We start from the raw sequence: 16,030 nt of genomic DNA, 5'->3' as shown, positions 1-16,030 counted from the left end.
AGCTTATAGTCACCCTTCACTCTAAGTTACAAATTAAAAATATCACTTAGCTCATTTACCATATTTTTGAAAACATGAGAAGAAGCTTGTGGCTAGAATTTTTGCATTCTCCTGATTCCCCTCTGCAAATAGTTGAGGAGAGGATAAATTTTTCTCCAAAACCTCCTGATCATCACAAATAAGTCAACACTTGAGAGAATGTTTATACCAAGGGAAAAAAACTCCATAGAAAGATAGTGGCAGAGACTCCAGTATGACATGGGCACAAACTCAGTTCATTGAACAAAGTCCCAGTTTGTGCTGTAAGAATGTTTCAAGGGAAAAACTTTTGGAACATGCAATCACAAAGCAGGTAAAAAAATTACTGCTTTATTTACATGGTTGCAGAGGTGAGGAAATAGTGTAAGCAATATGCAATTCTTGAGTTCCTGGACTTGGCGCTTTACTTCTATGCTGTCTTTTTTCAAATCTCAGCACACTGTTTTCAGAAATTCAATCCCTTATGCTTTATGTTGTACATACTCTGAACATTGTAGTCACATATATATATATGTGTGTGTGTGTATATATGTATATATGTATATATGTATAGATAGGCAGATAGATAGATAGATAGATAGATAGATAGATATGTATGTTGTGGCTGCTTATTTTCAGCTGTTTGCTGGGTCTTTATTTTACTTCAGCTTCTGAGGTCTTTGATGTCCTTTGAAATATGGCAGTTTATAAATGGTTACAAGAGACAACTGGCTGCATATAATGTTTTTCTTCCTACTACTTCATATTGAAAATACACTGGTTTTTGGTTAGTTCCAACTTTGAGTTCTTTAAAATGGAACAGTCAGAGAATACACAAAAGTTTCTGCCAGTGAGTTCTTCCCATGTGCAGTCAGTAAAAGAAAAAAAAGTCTGCATATTTAACATAATTTAACAACTCTACAGCCTGAGCAATTATCCTAATAGCAGGGAACCAGGCCCTACTGGTAAGTTTTATCCTCCCTTTGTCAGACTTGTTTCTTTGATATTAGTATCTAAATGCATACCACAGGGCGAAACTAGGCTTTATTAAAGGAGGGTCAGCATTCTGTTAATCTAATTTAAAAGCATTAAGGGGAGTAGAGGAGCATTAATTGATTTGTTGGGAGGGTTCTGACTCCAACCAACCTGTTCTTGCTGTTTACATTCTCTCTTCATTTAGATGATATTGAAGAAAATGTACTTGAGCAGTAGTATGAAGTACATAATATTTTGTCTCCAATTTAAAAAAATGTCCTATAGCATATGTTGACACATATCAAGTGAAGTCATTTAAAACATTATAACTTTCAGTAATCAGCAAAGACTCAGTTTTAACATACTGCTAATAACTCCAGAAAAAACTACTCTTTAGCGCAAAGAAATTAAATTGTTTCAGTAGAATGTTTCAGGCTGATTGCAGAAAGGAGAGTTGCTTTCTGTACAAAAGTACTATGACCATTACAACTGAAACAAGTGAGAAAAATATTATTGGAGTTGTCGGGATATTTTTGGATAATGATTAAAATAATCACAAACTTCATATTGTTGAAAACTTCTACATTTACCAGTGAAGTTTTTGCAGTTCCAATTCTAAAGTATGTTTGGAGGACATGATCTTTTGTTTCATAATTTGTTTTTCCCCATGACTCATATCTCCTCTAACCCTTTTCTTCTATATGTAATTTGTAAATCTGAAAGGGAAATTCAGTAACAACCTGGAGAGGAAAAAAACAGTATGGATTTAGTTCTCTGTGCATAAAAAGCATGGACACTCATTTTTTATGGATTCATACCAAAGATTGATGAAGTTGGCATTTAAGAATGTGCAGTCTCTGATTGAAGGTGTGATTGAAGATTTCCCAGAGTGGGAGGTTTTACTAGATTCCCTTCTGTGTGGATTCTCTCCACGTGAGCCTTTTCTTCAATGGGGACAATAATAAATGTCTAACAATGTCTATTTTGACAAGGCTTGTAGGAGTTATTCTCTCCAACAAATCTACTTCTCTGTCATATTTGAATTACAGTGGCCAATGAGTTAAAACTTGCTGGAGGGAACACAAGTGTGCATATTCATGTGTGATAGTAATATTTTGTTGGGAGAGAAGTGAAATACCAAAATCTTTCCAAAACATTAAAAAATATATATACTTAAAAATCTGTGAAGAAAAAATTATTATTGCATTTTTATTGTATTTTCAGTTTCTTTGAGCCAAGATCATAATAAATTATTTTAAAAGACTTCTAATCAAGAATTTTCAAATGCATAAGGTGGTTTACAAAGTGTAAGCAGTAAAAAAAGAAGCAAGATTATTTCACACATATATGGTATCAGTTCTATATACTAGAGAAATTTATTAACCTCTTGATTAAAATAATATCAATTTTCTGAAATTAATAGAGTGAGTGAATTCACCTTCCTTACACAATGCAGTTTGTATAAGGGTGGCAATTTGAGCCACCAGAGAATATGATTTAGATTTAGCCTTCCATTACTTATCGAGAACATATTCAGACAGAATCCTAAAGGTTTTTGACAGAAATCCTTAAGGGGCAAAATAATCCTGAAAGAACCAGAATCCTTGCAGAGAAGGCTTCAGGTCTGTTAGGATGAGGGTCAGCTGTCGTACTAAAGTTGATGGAACAATTGTGCTTCTATGCACAGTATAAAGCCCCCTCCTTTACAAGTTCCAGTGGGTCACCAAATCTCTGTGGCACCCAAACTTCCATATTGGTGTGGCTATAGTGGAGGAGCCCACACCCACAAGGACTGAGCAAGTAAAGACTTACCTGTGCTACTTTAGGGGCGTGACATACTGACAAGAATTTTCCTGGTGCTTGAAGCTGACTTTGTGGAGTTTTCTGTTCCATATATCCCTAGCCAAAGCAATGAAGGATACACAAAATGAGGCATTTGTGTGATATAATCACAGTCACAGTAATTCACTCTGTCCTGGCTATAGCAAAAGCACCCATCTTTTATAAAGCTTTCCAGCAGTCTGAGAGCTTAAGGACTCAAATCTCATGCATTGACTGTAGGCAGTGCCCTTCTCAGGGAATCTGAGCTGCTGCTGCTCTTCAGGTGGCTCAAGAAGGAGTGGAGAGAGGGTTAGCAAAGGTTTGTCTGAAAACCACAAACAGTATAGGAAAGTTCAGATCCCACAGTTTTTCTGTCCCAGCAGTATCTAGGCTGTTACTTTTTGCCCTGTACACTGTGCACTGTGCCATATAGACCGGCACAGGGGCCCATCATTTCTGGGAGCAAAGTGAGAGTATCTACTGAGAACACTGTGAGTCTCTGGAGTTAGTGCATCTCCCTCTCTCCTGGCTGCTCTGGGCCTCAGCTCCTTCATCTCCCACTGCATGGTAAAGAGAATGCCCAACTAGAAATCTGTCCCTTCATGAACAGCATTCATCTGTCCCTCTTAGGGTGGGGTAGGAAGAAGCTGCTTTACTTCTTTCTCAGCCCCACTTGGCAGAGTCACTCTTTCTGGAATTCTGATTGCTTTTATTGGTCTCAATAATAGCTATAATTAAATATTGAAAATCTATGCTCGGAAGAAGACATTTTGGGAATAAATGTGATGATCTACTCTGGTAGATATCTCTTGAGAAAGTGAAGTTATTCACCTGCAATTCATACTCTACAGAGATCAAATTTAATTTAATTAACAGTTTCTCAATTCATCTCATGTAAAATAGTTCTGGAAATATCTACCTTTTTTATCATCTTGTTTCTGAGTGATTTGGGAAAAAAAACCCCAAAACATAATGAATGCTAAAACACAGGATCTGCAAACACCTGTTTCAAGTATTTCAGCTTTTCAACTTCAACCAGGTCAGTTTTTATTTAAATTCTGGGTTTTTTATGTCTGCCTTAATATACAGCAACATTTGCTTTTCATGTTTATATAATGAGAATGTCACTGCCAAATAAACTGGTTTAAAAAAATATCATACTTTTTGATTTTGCAACCTTGAAATTGTTTTCATTTCTGTTTTCTTAAATTGTTTGCATATTTAAAAGAGGGCAAAACTCACGGCTGACAACCTGCTTTCCTGCAGGAGGAAACAGAGGACAGAGATTGTCATGCTAAAGTCATTTCAAAGTAACTGAAGGTTCAGGCTCAGACACTTAACTTGGAATGGGAGTATCCCAGTTAAACACTTCATTTGAAGCTCTTCCATCTTTTGTACAAGCCTTTTATTACATTATTCTAAATGAAATCTGGGAACAACAGAAGAGATCACTTAAAAATCAAAATATTCCCCCCCCCCCCCCAAAAGGCAGTGTATTTTGAAGAACCTTCCACTCTTTCTTTCTTTTTTTTTTTTTTTCCTCAAGAAGCCATACTTCTTCAATAATTCAGGAAAAGCAAGAACCAGCAGATCTTACAGCATATTTGATGTGCCAGCAAACAGGCTGGAGATTGTTTCATTTCAATTAGCCCCTTTGTTGCAGACAAAAGACTGACAAACACACTGAGAGAGGGACAGGCATATGGCACTTTTACTTTCCACTTTGCTTTTTATTTGATGATAGTTCTCTTATCACAGCCTCTCACCGATTCCCCTGCCTCGTGCCCGCTTCCTCCTTTGCCATACTTTATCTACCATTGTTCCCCTTGTATCGTCTTACTTGGGATCAAGTGATTCTCTCCAGCACAAAAATAAGAAGACGTATTCTTTTTCAGCCTCTTCTGATCTCCCAAGCTAATTGGCTCAGGTGTAAACCAAGCCAGCAGGGCTGTGACTTTGATGTGACACTTTAGAGCAGCGCACCTGGTAACATCCCTGTTTGTGTGTCAAATACCAGCCGGCCTGGCCTGCTGCTCAAACCCAGCTAATAAAAACGCTAGTAATCACGTTGTATTACAAGGCTCAAATTCATGCTGTTACTTTATTGCAAGGTTGTCATTAATTTTGCAGGGTGAACCTGGAATCCGATCCGACCTGTTTTTAATGAGTGTGGGTCTGTGTGGAGCTGTGTAAGTGAGTGACAGAAAGGTGACTGCCAGCTGTTTCTTCTTTACATATGGTGCTACCCTTTGCTTTGATCAATAATGCTGTTTCACTTTAAAAAGAAACTCATTTTGTAAGGATGCAGAAGAGGGACCTTCCTACCTCCCTTGTCCTTGTGGTTTAGCTGTAAAGTATACACAATTAGGGAAAGGTCAGCCAATAGTAAGTAATGTCTTACTGTTTCGCTAGAGGTTGTTTCCCTCTTTTGGACCCGTCGTTTAACAGTTGTCTTATTGTTGTTGCTTGCAATGGTATTTGGTAGAATTACAAACCTGAGTAAAGCCTAGGAAAAATTTAAAAAAAGGGCTAAAAAATGTAACATCTAAAATTATCAGAAATACTCTTTTAAAGTGCAGTCTAGTACCAATTAAGTTATTCTTGCATATAATATTTATAAAACTATGCATATATATGTGCATATGCATCTTTGTATCTAAAATAGTATTTGCATTTTTATTGTGGGGAAAATATTAAATCTTCCCATACTGTGCAACTATAGCCATACATTCCTGCAATATTTAACAAAGGTGTTATCAGCAATTAATTTATTTTCTGATCAGTCAGGAACCACTAGAATTTGTAGTGGTAAGGTAAGAATGCAGGATAACAATTCGACCTTACTTTAAGATATAAAGAATTTTCATCAAATGATTTTTGATCATTGCTGATAATCCTTTTGGTCATATTGGAAAAATATTTTTGAAAGTTGAGACACATTGTACAGAAATTGAAACATATGAGAACTTGAAACAAGGTAGCTCCTAATTATTAACAAAACAGATTAATGGTCTTTTTGAAATGGAATTAAAATTGTAAATAATTTCTGGAGATACCCAGGAAAAAAATCTAAAATCCCTAAATTTAAAATTAAAAGGAAAAAAACCACTGAAGGTAGAGAAAATATGCATTAAATGTTCCTTTTATTTCCTTATTTTTCATTCGGAACAGAGGTTTTGAACTTTCAGTTTTACAGCATGGCCAGGAATCCTTGGAAGAATGCTGGAAGCCAACAGCTCAAACTGAGCTCCTCAGCATCACAAAGTGAGACATTTAGTTCTCTGTCTGCACTGCAGGTATTGTTGTCTTTAAGAACTGATACAAACCTGTCATTTCTTCCCAAAACAGAGGCGCTTTGTACTGCCAAAAATAAATCCCTGTAAGTTAAAATTCATTGTGTGTTAAAATTCATATAGACAAGAACTGTAAATTCACAATGCCTAAGACGTATGTTTTTTTAAATATGAAAATAATAGTAGTTCACATAAAGAGTTTTTCACTAAATTTTCTTCAAGTTTTGCAAACAGTAATTTGCTGTTAGGCTCAGTTGTGTCTAATGTTTTCCTGAACTGCCTATGCAAAAAAGATTGAAAAGCACACTAAGGTTACATATGGCAAAACAAACTGAAAAAGCTTCTCTGAAAAACCAGAAAGATGATGAAGCAAAATAATTGTACACAATCTTTACATCTTCAATATACTCATGATGATGTAAGAAGTGCAAAAGTAGACCAATCTATTTAATTAAAAATAATTCAAATTGTGTATAAATCTATAGCTAGTAAAAGGAAGAATCTTGGAATACCCACAACAAGAAAACAAAAGCAGTTTAGCACAGCTTTGAAAGGTATGCTTAGAGGCCTTTGTTGCCTGTCCATTTCAGGTGACTTGATCTGTAACCTTACATCCTTGTCTGACCACTTGGTTATTGGAAATAGGATGAAGAGTTGGAGCTGGCTCAAAGGAATGCGAAGAAAAATATTAATTGATAGATAAAAGTGATCGCTGTACATGTCAGAAGCTTCATGTCGCTAGGGCAATAGAAGTATTCAGGGTTTTGCATTAGTTTCCTGTATTGACTTCAGTGAGAACTTTATAACAGACTCTCAGAGAAACAACCATGGACTGGTGTCAGGCTAAGATCAGAAGATCAAAGTCACAATTGAGGGATATTTTGAGAGCAAAACATTAACTATTATCCTTGATAGTGAGCTGAATTTGCCTATAGGGAAAATATTTCCTTACAGTTTGACTCTCACACTAGTGAAAGCTTCTTCATCTACACTTTTAAACCTGCACAGAAAAACCCAGTGATAAAGAAACAAAGGAGGGACACAATTTCAGTCCCACTTGCCTGACTCTTGAGAAGTCTGGGACCACTGAAATGACTGAGTTCAGTGGTACTGTGCTTCTTATCTTTCTAGAGGAAGTTTCCAAGGAGAGTGTGACAAACTTTTAACATGGTTGTAAATATACATGCATTTATTGAAGTAAATTTGGAAAAAAGTTTGGAGAGCAAATTTATTTTCATAATAGCTATTCTGCCTCTTCCAACAAATGTCCAGCCCTACCCATTCTTTAAAAGCATGCTTTACTATATTATTTGCATTAATCTGTCCTTTATTTGCTTTGTTTTTTAATGAAAAACTTGTCTCACTGCTTTCTTTGGAGTAACCATCAGAAACAAAAGGAGCCAGCCCTGTCTAGTTTTTCTGGTTAACTGAAATCTGCAAGATGAAACTCTAGTCAGAGTTTCTGAACTCTAGTACAGAAACTCCCTATATAACTCAGAAATATAATTTTGTGTAAGATTTTCTGTTCTCTTTTACTTTTCTTGCTTGCTTTGTTTTGCTTCTTTTCCTAAAGGTAAGAAACTTTATTTTGGTCTACCTCCCACCGTTGACCTGGAAACATGTCATCATATTTTCTTCTCTGTTTGATTTTCATCACTTCCTCTTATCTATGTTCATCACTTTCTCTTATCTATTTTACAAAATATATGCACAACCTTCTTACCCTTAAGGCTAACCCAGCCAGTCTCCACAAAGATTATTTGGTTTTGATTTCTTGGCTCTGAATGCCAGCCAGAGCAGTACACTGTTAGATCAGTGACATCTACAGATGTTGAAGTAATCACAGAAAATTTTTGCTGCTGTTCTGGGATGAAAATTATTTCTGAAGATTTTATCTTCAACTTCTGTTACCCTCCTGTAGATGCCTGGCTCAAGTGCAATCCTGGGAAGGAGGGAGGAAGGCAGGGAGGGAGGGAGGGAGGCAGGGAGGGAGATGTGGCTTCCTTCCTGTAAGAGCAAATTATTATGTTGGGGCAGAAAGGTTTGGGGACCTCAGGGTGTGGTGGAAAAAACCCATGAATCGGAGCATGTAGCTCCTGCAGAGAAATTGGGAGACCACAGGAAAGAGCAAGGATCAAACAAGCAGCCTTCTAAAGGGATGAAAATAATCGAGTATGGACTAGAGGGAATAAAGGCAGGGCTTGCTGCAACTCATCTCTGAACTGCTTGCCTGGGAGAAAGACATGAAGAACAAGCAGACAACTGGTTGTGGAAACCATTTTCATTTCCATTCTCTCCTCCCTGCTTGCTCTGAGTTCACTCAAGGAATGCTTCTTGCAATTGCTATGAAGATTATTATTAAGAATGTCACTAATAGATGCATCAGAAGCCTTTCAGTCTCTTTTTAGAACTTCTTTTCAGAGATCATGTAGGTAGATCCCCTTCAAGATTTCAATCCATATAAAGTTCTGTCACAGGAACATATTAGACTAGGTCAGATGGCAGACAAAAATGAATATCTCACCTTGGCTCAATATTCAGATCTGTTTCTTTTAAAAACATTGTTACATTTTTATCTGTTTTGTCTTGTGCATCTCTTGAATACTCTGATGAATTGTGGTTAGTTTTCTGTTCTCCCTCAAAAAATTTATGAAGGATCTTAATAAATAAAGAAAAAAAACCCGAGGGACGTGACCTTACATGAGGGCAAGCAGAGTTGCTACTGTTAGTTTTCTTGCTAAATAGCTTCTGACTTGAGTGTAGCCACAGTGTGCTCTACATGCATCAGAATGTCTTTTAAAAAAACTCGAATTTCTATAGTCCATTTATTGCCTACTGTGTTCCCATTTAAATGGCCTGATGACCAATATGACTGTGCTTGGTACAGTGTGAACTTTTTGTAACAGAAAAGTCCTTTCTCTTAGTTATGGAACCATCTTCTGCGGTCTTTGAACTCTCTGATGGTCGTAACAAATCTACAAAAAATTTAACCAATCCATCATGTATTATTTTCTAATTATTTTCATTTTCAGGACATAATTCTGCCTCTGAAAATATGAATCTCATTATATTTTTATAACTTGTTTATAATTAGAGCATTGAATAAAGATTACGGTGTTTCCTTACAGAATAAAATGTGATTATAATCTGGGGGGGTTTGGGGGGGGGGGGGTTTGTTGGTTTTTTTTTGGTTTTTTGTTTGTTTGTTTGTTTGTTTTTTAGTATTACTGTCATTCTTGTATAGCCTGCCATGCACACTAACTCCCAAGCTTTAGTATTCGATACCCAGCTGTAATCTGTGACTTTACCTTACCTCTAGAACTTGAAGTAGTCTTTAATTTTATATTCCTTGCATTTACCATTTTCCATAATATGTAGAAATTCACATAATCCCTTTGAAAAATAAAATTTTTAACAGCTGCTTAAACCAAATAGAGAGCTGGATAAAGCTGTGATGCAGAACTGATTTTGTCAGAAAACCCAGGCAGTCTCCCAAACCCATAATTTTCTTTTCCTTTGGTATCTTCTCTCTTTTGGAGCTTGTGATTTCTCATTTTAATTTTGCATTCTGCTACTGTGTCTCAGTGACTCATCTTGTTCTTTGGATTAGTTTTCTGTGTGTCTTATTTTTCTGAGGATATTTGTTCTGTTTTGTTTCTTCTTTACATTTAAGAAGTCAGTTTGTATTTCCTGCTTGAAGAAAGTCCTTAATATCATCCATTTCCTTCTCTACCCTAAAGCTACCTATAACAGATCATGGAAACATTTGTTCCCATCTGCTCTCCAAAGTTGTTTCTTATTTTTGGTTCTATTTGTAGAAATGATTCAAAGGTTTATATTCATATTAAAACTTTCAGATCTGAGAGTATTTTTCTTTGGTTTTCATGATTGTTTATTCCATTTTCTAAGAATTCTCTGGTTGTATCCTTCCACTTCACATCTTTAATTTAAACCAGAAACCTGCTGCTACTCGCTTGGTTTTGGTTAGATTTTTTTATGGTGCTAATTCCTCTAAGTAGACTTAATTTTATGAAATTATATGTCTTTAGACATTAATTTAGCTAAGTTTCTCTTTATTTCTGTAGTATATATTGTTTCCCACTCTGCTAGCTGGCTGTAGATGGCTCTGTATCCCTTACAAGATTTAAGTACAGTCACTGCTTTCATAATTATTCAGGTTAGATTTTTTTTTAGTGAAGGTGATTTTTTTTCAATAAATGATACTTTTGTTAAAAAAAAAAAAAAAAGGTTACTTCTTGTAAGTCAGCCAAAGGCATTTCATGCTGTATTTTCCTGGGCACCCATAGTCTTTTGCCAATGTTTCACCCTTACCAGAATTTTCATTCTGTTTCTGTTTTAATTTTCAGCACATTTATTTTTTTTTTTCGTTTTGCTTTTTCCGTAGGTTAAATGCTACTATTACTGTATTGTAGATTATTGCCTTGAATTTCACAATGCCCTTTTTATTTTTTCCTTACAGTTCAGGCATAATACATCTGAAGAAACAGTATGAAGTTCTTTAACCTCTACTTCTGCTACATCTTTAATACATAAGGTCGATGATATAGTTATAGGTGAATTCTATTTTCAGAGTTTAGTAAAGCACCATAATTTTTGGTATTTTTTGATGCCATTCACATGCATACATTTTGTTGAGTAACTTTGATGCTGCTGAACTTTGGACTATGATCTTCTTGAGCCACTCAAACTAAAATAAATATTTCCTTGACCTGATACAATTAATTAGGAATGCATTAACATTAGAGTAGGTTTCTGTAATGTATTTTACTCATTAAGGTTGATTTTAATTTTCTAGTTCATTTTTCCTGATCACTTTACCTGATTAACTTGTTCCAAATGTTTGAGTTCAGAGATCATTGTGAGGATAAACCTGAAATAACTTTGTGGCATCACGCTTCTCTCCTTTTCCAGATCATTAGAATACAAATGAGCAGTGCTGATCTTTGGGCAGGACACTGAGGCATCTTGATTTCACTCTTTTCTCACTGTGAAACTTGTAATTAATTGCCCTTCTTCCCATCAGTGGTGCCACTTGGCAACATTGTCTTTAACAAGAGGACTTTTGCCAAAGACTTTGTGAAGGTTCTTGCATACTGCTTTAGGCAGTTCTTTTTCCACCACTTTGTCAATACTTTCAAGCAGTCTTAATGCATTTTTGTACCCTTACTTGTACCTCTCCTCATACACACGTGTTCTGTATTAAGTCCTGCCTTATTTTGCTCAGCTACCTCCTAAGCCTGGTTTCATGCAATTACCTTCACAAATAGACCGTTTCAACTCTCTTTATGCAGGACTCCTCTTTTGTTTTCACTTGGCCTTCCCTGACCTGATTTCTGTGAGGTCAAGAACTGTTCTGAAATCCCATTAATCCCAGCCAAGATTACACCACATCTGGCTATCAGTATTGGGCTAGCTCCTGTCTTCAAATACTGCATGATCGGCTGTTTCTGTAATGCACCACAGAAAATCTTGAAGTTTGGAAAAGGTAAAGAACAGATGGGCTAAGACTCAAACACTTGAAAAGGTTCATGAATGTCAAATATTCCCCTCCCCTCTTATTTATATTCCTCTCCCCACAAAAACATTAAATAGAGTGATTTTTGAAAACATGTTTTGAAGTAAAATATTGTCGCAATCAAGGTTTTTGAGAACTTACAAAATCCATTATGAATTCCCCAGAATTAAAATGTTTAAAGATAAATTAAAAGAGAATCAACACAAAAAATCTTCAAGAATGTAAATATGTAGGTTTTTTAAATGTGTAAGACATTCAGACTACTGTAATTTTGTCTTTTAGTGAGGTCATAAAGCTGTTAAAGACATGGGAATTATTTTCCTTTATTTTTCTTTTTTTTTTTTTCAAGGGCCCAACACTGGAAGTAAAGAAGGAAATTTACTCCAAAAAATTCTTACTACTTCCAGTGCAAGTCAAACAATTTTGCCTTGCAATATCAGAAATTTTATCCTCAATATATTTCTAAGAACTGAGAGAAAAAAGGCATTATGTTTCAGAATCTTTCACCAATAGGAAAAATATATTAAATCTGCTGACAATATCAAGGCGATATTTACCGCAACTGATTTTTTTTGAGAACTTAGCATTACATCAGCTCATTTGGATCAGCTCAGTTGTTCATTAGTATCACTAGCTCCCACCCAACGTTACCTGGGAGAAGCACAGAAGAAGAAAGTAAGAGAGGACAAAGTGTGCAGTAACTTGTTCATTTCTATTTCCAGCTTTCAGAGGAAAGCTGAGCTACTGCACTTAATAGCGCTTGAGGAACCTCCTTTCCCATGAAGCTGTCTAACTGAATTTTAACTCACGCAGACTTTTGAAACGCAAAACATCCTGTAGCACTAAGCTTCAGGTTTGTAGGGGAGAGGTGAGTTCCTTTTTCAATTTTATGTATATCCTTGGAAGACACATTTGGAAGAAATGGATGAGATATTATTTCTGATGGAGAGACTTTTACTCTCACTGAGAAATACAAAAATAAACTTATCTTCAAAAGTTAAAAAGACTAACCAGGTTTGAGAAACCTGAGAGGAGAATGTTGATACCAGGTAGACCAGGAAGTTGAGGGGCGTTGAATCAACATCTTGATTCCTTTGGTTTTTATTCCCTTTTGTTTCTTCACTGAAAAAAAACTGTGATAAAAATGAATTCTTTTTACACTTTTACTATTTGTTACACTGTTGTAGTTGGTACAATTTCTTTTTCTCAGATTCACATTACTGCATTTGCAAAGAAAACAATCAACTCCTTTTTGCCTTGGCTTGTTTATCCTTATGAAAATGTCATGGTTCACAGAACAGTTCCCTGACCAGCCTGCTTATAATTTCTCTGTTCTGACTCTAGTTTCAGTGTGGAAGTCTTGGGATCAGTGGGTGTGATGTGTTTGGAACACTTTGTATGTTCCTTTCCTTAAACACTTCCCATGAACATTAGAAATTATAGTTTTGAAAACACCTACCTATCTTTTTTGCTGAAACAGGTATATTTCACAAAGGCTTGTTTCTTAATCCAATGGGGGCACCAATTTGGTTTTTTTCCTATCTGCTCTCTGACCTTTGACTTGCCTGTCATGCATAATCCATCCTGATGAGGAATCTCCCACAGAATTACTTTTCTACTCACTGAAATGCAAAAGAATTTTTACTCTGCAACAGAAACAAATGACAGGTCTGGATTAAAAAATAACCATGGCCCATGCATTGTTTTAAAAAATAGGTCCTTAGATAAATGGCATATGATATGATATGATGATATGATATAAGATATGATATGATATGATATGATATGATATGATATGATGACAACAAAAACTGCTAACTTAATGAGATTTTCTGCTTTTTATTTTTAGGAGGAAACAAGATTGAAGTGTCTTTACTCCCTCCCCAGAGAAGAAGGAAGTGGTGAAAAGGTACAACAGGGCACACTTAAAAAAGTGTGACACACTTAGTGCCTATGGTTGGCACATACTGGCAGGTCGAACCAGTGACATGAGAGACTGAAGGGACCTTGACTCTGAGTGACAGCAGGGGGATGGAGCTAGCAACAATACAGATGATAACTGATTGGTAAGCATTGACCACTGTGCTTCACAGAATGGGAAATCTGAAATCATGAATCCAAAGTGTGGAACAAAAACCAAGCCCTCAGGTTAGGAACTTTTTCCTCATCTCTTCAGCTGGACATAGGAAAACTCCAGGGTCACATGTCTCAGTCTCATTGCTTCTGATCTTCCAGCAAGGACTCCAGACCATCTTAGTTCTTTTCCAGAGTTCATGAAAAAGGTGCCTTTGCTAACCTGCTACCAATAAGTATAGTCAGCTTACCCTTGTCTCTCCACATGGTAGCAAAACATGAATTGATGAGAGTCAAAAACAAGACTGGCAGAGACAGACTGAGTCCTGCATTGTTCTCTACCATCTTTTGGTTCAGCTATATGGTCTCTTTCACGACACACTGAAAACTCTCTAATACTATATAGGAGGTAGGAAAACCTAATAATCTGATGGTTTGCTATTGCAAAGAAGTATGTGAAATTATAATTCACGAGAGTGAGAGAGACATTAACATTCTCACTCTGGAGAATGTTTATGTCTCTTTGTCTTATCACCTCAGCTGTAGACCAAATAACCTACAGCTGGCATGAGAAACTATTGGCATAAATTACCTCTGACTGAAGCAGAAAAAGCAATGAGTAGTACCATTTTGTGATTTGAGGTTGCCTGAAACAGAATAAAGATAAGAGGTGAGTTAAGTACATTTTGAAAGACCAAGAGTGTATTGCTAGTAGGAAAAATAATTGCCTGGTCAAGAGGATATATTCCTAGTCTTGAATAAAGAACTGGAAAAAAACCACAGTCAATGACAAAAACAAGGAACTTGTGAACTCTACAGTCTTATGAAATGCTGACCATCAAGAAGCTGAGTTCACCAGGACTTCTGAAGCAGAACTACTTTTCAGTTCCCAAGACTGAACATCAAGCTGCTAATATCTTGTTACCAGAGTTGTGTCTGTCTCCAATACGTTTTTTAGAAGACTGTTTTACTTGTCATCTGATTAGTTAACTGCTGTCTAGACTTAACACCCTATCAAGAGATTTGTTGTCTCTCAGCGGTAGCAGAAGTCAAGCCAGCCGGGATGGATAAGGCTTCTACATCCTTCCAATCCAAATGAGTAAATGCCTGCTGTCTTTCCCAGGCAATGGCATCATGTTATTTCCTAACCTTCCCCCTTCGCTCTCTCAGAAGAGATTAAAAGACAGAGCAATAAACCCCATATATTTCTCCATCTATCAAGAGGGACGTTACAGCTGCTTAAGCCACATCAGGTAGCACGCTAACAGTTAGAATGCTGGTCAGTGTCAGTCAGAAAAATATCTGTGCCTAAAGCCAAGAGTAAATTACAATTTCCAGCTCAAGACTCTGGTTGATAGGCTGAAATACTTTGTCTTGCAGTGTTGCAGAGAATTTCTGGTATTACAGTATTTTTGTCCCATAAAATTTTCAATATAATCATTCTTTTCATCAGAAAACATGTTTAAAATTTGAAAAGAGAATGTGCTGAAGAAAAGCGTTCATTAGCCTTAGAAGAAGAGCCAGTTTGGCTTTTCCACCAGCTATTGCCTTTGTTGTTTAGTTTGCCAGACCTTTGCTCTGTCAGTGGGTGATACTCACTGCCCTCTTGACTGCAAGAACAAGCACAGTAGCACTTAAGCCATGGTGCCCAGTGCTGCAAACCCTGAGCCAACACCAAGTGACAGCACCAGAACTTGTGCGGCCGTATCATCAGGGCAGGGAATTGAATCTAGTCTAGCAGCCTGGCAGCACGCCTGTTCTCCTTCCAGTATCTGAGCCTACAAAGCTGGTGGTGCTGCTTATCTCTTCTTCCTTTATCTCTGTTAACAAAGAAACCTTGGTCATACTCTTACGTTTTTCAATTGGTCATACTCTTATGTTTTTCAATTGGCTCATGTTTAATCTGACAACTCCTCTAGTCTCTGCTTTACTAATTTTGTAATTTTATTTATACTTTTAAATAGTTGCCTTTGTGATTAAGTACTCACCATTCTATATTACTTGCTAGAAGTATCAGGCTGGTGTTTATTTGCTGATCTGCTACTCTTGGTGCATAATTATATATATGTTTTATGAAAACTTCTGCAGGTTTTAGAAATACCTTTAAGTAGTTTTAGAAACACTTAAAATACTTAAAATACTTTTAGAAACACTTTAGAAATACCTTTAAGTCTGCTAATCTGGCAGGTTGATTTTTCCTGTCCTTACTAGAGGGGCTGATGTAATCAGCAGGGATTGTAGTAATAGCATCTGCATCATAGAAATGATTTGGACAGGTGCAATGTGCCAATTAAAACATAAACAAACACAAAAT

The sequence above is a fragment of the Pyrgilauda ruficollis genome, unplaced genomic scaffold (genome assembly GCF_017590135.1).
Source record: "Pyrgilauda ruficollis isolate IOZ18807 unplaced genomic scaffold, ASM1759013v1 scaffold39, whole genome shotgun sequence".
Taxonomy (NCBI): Eukaryota; Metazoa; Chordata; class Aves; order Passeriformes; family Passeridae; genus Pyrgilauda; species Pyrgilauda ruficollis.
Note: the sequence above shows the minus strand (reverse complement) of the source record.